The sequence below is a fragment of the Aotus nancymaae genome, unplaced genomic scaffold (genome assembly GCF_030222135.1).
Source record: "Aotus nancymaae isolate 86718 unplaced genomic scaffold, 86718_ANA_hifiasm-v0.15.2.pri h1tg000007l, whole genome shotgun sequence".
Taxonomy (NCBI): Eukaryota; Metazoa; Chordata; class Mammalia; order Primates; family Aotidae; genus Aotus; species Aotus nancymaae.
Window position 1 is genome coordinate 13,592,500 of NW_026988418.1, and position 6,647 is coordinate 13,599,146.

Genomic DNA, 6,647 nt, shown 5'->3' on the forward strand with positions numbered 1-6,647 from the left:
TGCTGCCACTACCTGGCTGTGTCAAAGGGGACAAAGTCAATCCCCTGCACCTCAGCCTCAGTTTCCTCATCTTGAGAGGAGGACTGCTGTGCACTCACCTGAGGATGGCACCTCTGCTTGCTGTCTGTCTTCTTCTCTTGGGTAACAGACCAGCTACCCAGCTTCTCAGTTGGCACAATGAAAAAAGCAACCATTTATTAAGAACCTAGTGTGTGCCAGATTCTGTGAAGGACACTATAAACACACACACACACACACACACACACACACACACACTCTCTCACTCCAAACCCCTCCAATGCAGACAGACACTATTATTACCATTTTAGAAATATGAAAATGAGGCTTGGCCTGGTGGCTCACACCTGTAATCCCAGCACTTTGGGAGGCCGAGGTGGGTGGATCACTTGAGGCCAAGAGTTCCAGACTAGCCTGGTCAACATGGTGAAACCCCATCTCTACTAAAAATACAAAAAAATTAACCGGACGAGGGGGCACATGCCTGTAATTCCAGCTACTCGGAAGTGGGGCTGAGGCACAAGAATGTTTGAACCTGGGAGGCGAGGTTACAGTGAGCTGAGATTGTGCCACTGCCATCCAACCTGGGCTACAAAGTGAGATTGTATCAGAAAGAAAGAGAAGAAGAGGAGAGGAGGGGACGGGAGGGGAGGGGAGGGGAGGGGAGAAGAGAGAAAAGAAAAGAAAAGAGGAGAGGAGAGGAGAGGAGAAGAGAGGAGAAAGAGAAAAGAGAGGGAGGGAGGGAGAAAATGAGACTCAGAGATGTGCAGTCTTGTTAAAGACCACACAGGGAGTAAAGGGCAAAGCTGGGATTTAAGCATAGATTTGTTAGATGCTAATATGTACAAGTTTCTGCAAGACTAGGCCGACTCAGCAGGTACGAGAATGTGAATGGGACACAGAGGGACTCATGGCTCCTTGTCACATTCAGCAAACTGGAGGGCCCTTCCACTCCCTCAGGGCTTGCTTGCCCTTCTCTTTGAAACATACGTAAACCACCTGAAATGGCACACTAACCATCTGCCCTCTCATCCTCTAAAAAATGTCCTTCTACTTCCCAGTGGAAAATGAAAATATGATAATGGCTCCATGTTCTTATTGTTCTTACAGTTCAGTGACGAGGAGTTTTGACTTTGGTATCATTCAAACCTGTTACTTTCTAGTTGTGTGACCTTGGACAAGTTGATTAACTCCTCTGAGCTTTGATCTCGTCATACATAAAGTGAGGACAATGACAGCAATAATCTCCTCCTCATGGATTTGTAGTTCATTCATAGGGAGCATAGTGTTCCAAGTCTGGCCCATGGTAATAGCAATGTCCACAGCACAGATTGTAGACCTAGACTGGCTGGATTCCAATTCTGACTTCACCATTGGGTAATCTTGGGGAAGTTATGTAACTTGCTTTGTCTCAGTTTTCTCATCTGTAAAATGGGATCCTTATAGAACCTATCTCATAAACGGTTGTGAAGATTACACAAGTTAATACATGTAAAATGCTTGAAAATTTTTAGGCATCTCATCAGCTCTCAATAAGTGTATAGATCATCTTCACCATCTACTGTAAGATATACTATAGAAAACCATTTATAGACACATTGACTCTTATACAAATATCTGGCACCCTACAGAAAATAATTAGAATAAGAGAACTTGAATTGGGGAGGGAGGGGATAAAAGGGGTATCAACTGGATTAAAGAACCAGGTATATATTGGAATGTTGAAACGGAACTCAGTGCAAAGTGCTGGCTAAGACAGAGGAATTGCCTCTCTCTCTCTTCCTCTCTCCACCCTCCCTCCATCCTCTCTTCTAATTGTTGTAAAAATGAAATGGGATGATAATGCATGACAGAGACTGGCTAGCTCTTTACCAAACCCACATCCTCTTCTCCTGCACACATGACTAGACTACACTTCCCAGTCTTCCTGCCATTAGGATTAGCCATACAATTGCATTCTGAACAACGGAATCTGAGCGTAAGTGATGTGTGATGTATGCCACTTCCTGACCTGGCACATGAAAAAAAAAATTCCATGCTCTTTCCCCTTCTGCACTGGGTGAAGATTAGAGCATACCTCTAGAGCCACATGTTGAACTTGAGAGAGCCACAGTATATAAGGAGCCTTGTCTGACTCATCACTTGAAGTAGAACTTCCCATCAGTCAAAACACTCATTCTGGACTTTATCAGAGAAAGAAATAAATTTCTATAGTGGTTGAACCATTATGCTTTCATGGACTTATTTGTTACCACAGCTAATGACAGCCTAACTAATGCTACTGCTTGCAAAAAGTTTAATTCTGTGCCTGGAACATAGTGAGCACTTAGTTTATGGTAGCCAAGAATTCAGGAAATCAGAAAGGCCAACAATGTTGCAGGAGATTATATCAAAACTTGCACTGGTTGCAGAAAACAAGCCTTTTGCACCCTGTCTCTTCTAAACCCACAAAAGCATAGAGGTGTCTCTTTGGGTGTCTGTGAAACAGACTTAATAAACCCATCCAACAGAGTGACCCCAAGGAACAAAGAAAATGATTATAATAACTACCATTTAATCAAAATATGGATTGTGCATTAGGCATTTAACTATTGACTTTATCCTCATTATCTTATTTATTAATCCTAAGAACACTAATAATTCCCATTTTACAGGTAATGAAACTGAGGCTCAGGGGTTAACACCCAAGCCACATAAATAGTAAGTAGGCAGCCAAGCAAGGACTTGAACTCAGGTTTGATTGATTATACAGCCAAACTCTTTAAATCATTCCCCTTCCCCGGGTGAGGAGAGACCCTCCAGGGCCCATTTGGCCAACTGGCTCCACACCTGGATCCTCAGCCAACAACAGAGGGCCGTTGACCTTGGAGTCACAAGGGATAATAAGTTGAGACACAGTGTAAGAGATTTTGGGTCTGTCTGGCATAGCCTAGCTCTCCAGGTTTAGCTCCATCCTCAGCCTCTGTGACCCAGCCAAGCTGCAGCTAGAACCAGCATTGGTGCAGCATGTAAAAAGCTGGAAAAAAAATGGAGGAAAACAGCTCACCAGTAGAGAAAAGGAAACTTGCTGTCCCACTCCCTTCTAGCCTACACTGACTCCCAGGAAGCAGTTAGAGATTGGACCCTGGCTTTCCCTGCCAAGGTCACCTTCATTCATGACAGTTCCACCAGGGCTTCAGCTGGCAGCACCCGCCAACGCCAGGCCATGATGGATTACTGCTCGCTCTGGCTACTGTTCACTGCACAATCCAATCTAGGAGACACACATATTTCTCAATTCAGGGACTTCTTTTATTTTATAAAAGAATCAGCCAGCTGCTCAGGCATGAGTAGCTGGGCTTGGCAAGTGTGGTGGATTTTGTGAGTCTCCTCCAGCCCTGTTGTCTTCCTGAACTGCTCTTCCTTCTGTTCTATCCATTACCCACTCTCAGCCCCATAGAGTGTGGAAGAAAGAGCCCAGGCTTTGGAGCCAATTAGTCCTGGGTTCAAGCCCCACATCTACCACTTACTCTTTGGGGAATTTTGTACAAGTTGCTCTTTGTGGAACTTTCCCTGCGTTTCCTCGTGCATCATGTGATGGTGATGCTACTCACATGCCAGAATTATTAAAAGGCATAAATAAGTCAAGAGTGTGGTGTTCCTGGCACAGGAAAGAGCATACCTGCAACTACTACGCATAGAAGCCTATTCAGTTTCCTCTTCTCCATCTCTATTCTTAATCAATTCCTCATTTTCTCTGTCCTCTGCTCTTCCTCCCTCTTCTTCTCTCATCTCTGCTTCTCTGTATGTCACGTCAGTCCTAAAACCTCCAGAGAATGTCCCAGACTGCTGTGTCCTAAAAATCAGAGTGATTACTACCACAAGCCCCTTGAACTAAGCTTGGTCTTTATGCTCTGCCTTTATCTAAACAACTATGGTCTATCTTGTGTTATCATTAGAATATAATCCTTATGACTTAGATAATGGCTCTGAGACTATGTTACTGACTTCTGGAAAGGCAGATTCCAATGCATCCTCAAATCTTTTGTCACCACCCTTCCAAATTCTAGTAAGCCATTATTATTCTCAGTTCTTTGCCTGCTTTCTATATTTCTGATTTTATTGAGATACCCCACCAGCTCAAAAAGAGAGGAAAGCATTCTCTGTGGGAATTGACCAGGGGATTATCTTTATAAAACTGAGCAAAAGAAAAAAATAGTAGCCTGATCTGGCCCAGGAGCCCAAGTTCCCCCACCACTTCATGAATCCTTCGAGTAATCTTGTTAATAAACTTTTAAATGTAAAGAAAAGCAAGGAGATGGGTTAGATATAAAAATCAAAGTTGGCCAGGTGTGGTGGCTCACCCCTGTAATCCCAACACTTTGGGAGGCTGAGGCAGGCAGATCATTTGAGGTCAGGAGTTCAAGATCAGCCTGGCCCAAACTGGCAAAACCCTATATCTACTAAAAATACAAAAATTAGTTGGTGGTGGCCCATGCCTGTAGTCCCAGCTACTCGGGAGGCTGAGACAGGAGAATCGCTTGAACCTGGGAGGCAGAGGTTGCAGTGAGCTGAGATCATGCCATGGCACTCCAGTCTGGGCAACAGAATGAGACTCTGTCTCAAAAAATAAAAATAAAAGTCAAATTAGTGCTTTAAGTCAAGATGAAAAATGAGCACAATCTTAGAAGACATCTCTATGTCTCCTTTTGCTAGTGCCAGCTTGAGGGTTAGAAGAGGTTGTTTCTTCAAGTCAAAGGAGACCAGAGACCCTGGATCAGAGGCAGCCCTACTCTGAGTACTGGCACCAGCAGCCAGAATACAGCTAGAGGCCATGGGGTGCCTGAATTGCCTGCTGCCATGTCAACATCAGAACATGGCATCTTCCCAAACATCCTTGACTTTTTCGTCTTCCCCACCCAGACACTCAACCATTCTTCAAACCTTCTCAAATACCTAGCAAGTCCATCTTCCCTCCAACCCATTTCCTCCATCTTATTCCAGGCCTCATAACCTCCCACCTGGGGCACTGCACTAGCTTCCTCCCTGATCTTTCAGCCCTTGCCCCACCCCAATCCTCTCTCTGCACAGCAACAAAATGAACTTTCAAAACTGCCACACTGACTGTGTCTCTCTTCCCTGTGAAACCGTCAAAGGCCTGTCACTGTTCTCAGGCTAGTCAAACATCTTAGACCAGAAAACTTCTGTGAAGGGCTACAAAGTAATTATTTCAGGCTTTGTGAGCAAATGGACTCTGTTGCAACTACTCAACTGTGCCATTGTAGCAAAAGTGGCTACAGAGAGTAAATAAATAAATGGGCATAGCTGTGTTTCAATAAAATTCAGCTTACAAAAACACGCAATGAGCCAGATTCTGCCAGCAAGCCATCATTTGCCAACCTCTGTTACTTAAACCAACCCATGATGCCCTGGGTGACTTAGCCACTGCCTCACAGAGGTTATCCTCACCAATCACCATGCTTAAATTTTTCATTTACAATCCAGCCACAAAGTATGACTCAGTGCCTCCAAACAGGCTATATTTTATCAAATTCGCATCAAATTCTTTCTTTTTATTTTAGGCAGTAAGTGGAGTGTTGTGTTTTGTTTTGTTTTTTTTAAAGAAAAGAGAAAAAAAAGGAAGAAAGGAAGAGAGAAAGAAAAAAAAGAATGAAGAAGAGGAAGAAAAAGGAAGAGAAAGAGGGAGAGAGAACGGGAGTATTGCTTTATTGCCCAGGCTAGAATGCAGTCTAAAAATGGAAATTGAAAACCTCTTTTATGTCAATAATTGTGCTTAACAATAGAGACAGGAAGGAATAAGGGAAGAAAATAACAAACAAGCAGCCAACCAATATTTCATTTAAACCTATGAAATGCTATGTGATTATTGAGGAGTGATTTACTTCCAATTATGTAGTCACTTTTGGAATAGGTGTGATATGGTACTGATAAGAATGTATGTTTTGTGTATTTGAAGTGGAGTGTTCTATAAATGTTTATTAAGTTTACTTGTTCCGGGTCTGAGTTCAAGTCCTGGATATCCTTGTTAATTTTCTATCTCTTTGATCAGTCTAATATTGACAATGTGATGTTATAGTCTCCCACTATTATTGTGTGGGAGGCTAAGTCTCTTTATAAGTCATTAAGAACTTGTCTTATGTATCTGGGTGCTCCTGTATTGGGTACGTGTATATATAGGATCGTTAGCTCTTCTTGTTGCATTGATCCTTTTACCATTATGTAATGTCCTTCTTTGCCTCTTTTGATCTTTGTTGCTTTAAAGTCTATTTTATCAGAGGTGAGAATTGCAACTCCTGCTTTTTATTTATTTATTTATGCTTGCTCTCCATTTGGTTGGTAAATCTTCCTCTGTCCCTTTGTTTTGAGTCTTTGTGTATTGTTGCATGTGAGATGGGTCTGGATACAGCGTACCGATGGGTTTTGGCTTTTTATCCAGTTAATAATATATATGAGTTTAATACCGCCATTTGATGCTAGCTGGATATATTTTTGGAAAGGCTGATACTGGTTGCTCCTTTATATGTATAGTGTTTCTTTCAGAAGCTTCTGCAAAGCAGGCCTGGTGATGGTAAAATCTCTAAGTACTTGCTTGTTTGCAAAAGATTTTATTTTTCCTTCGCTTTTCAAGC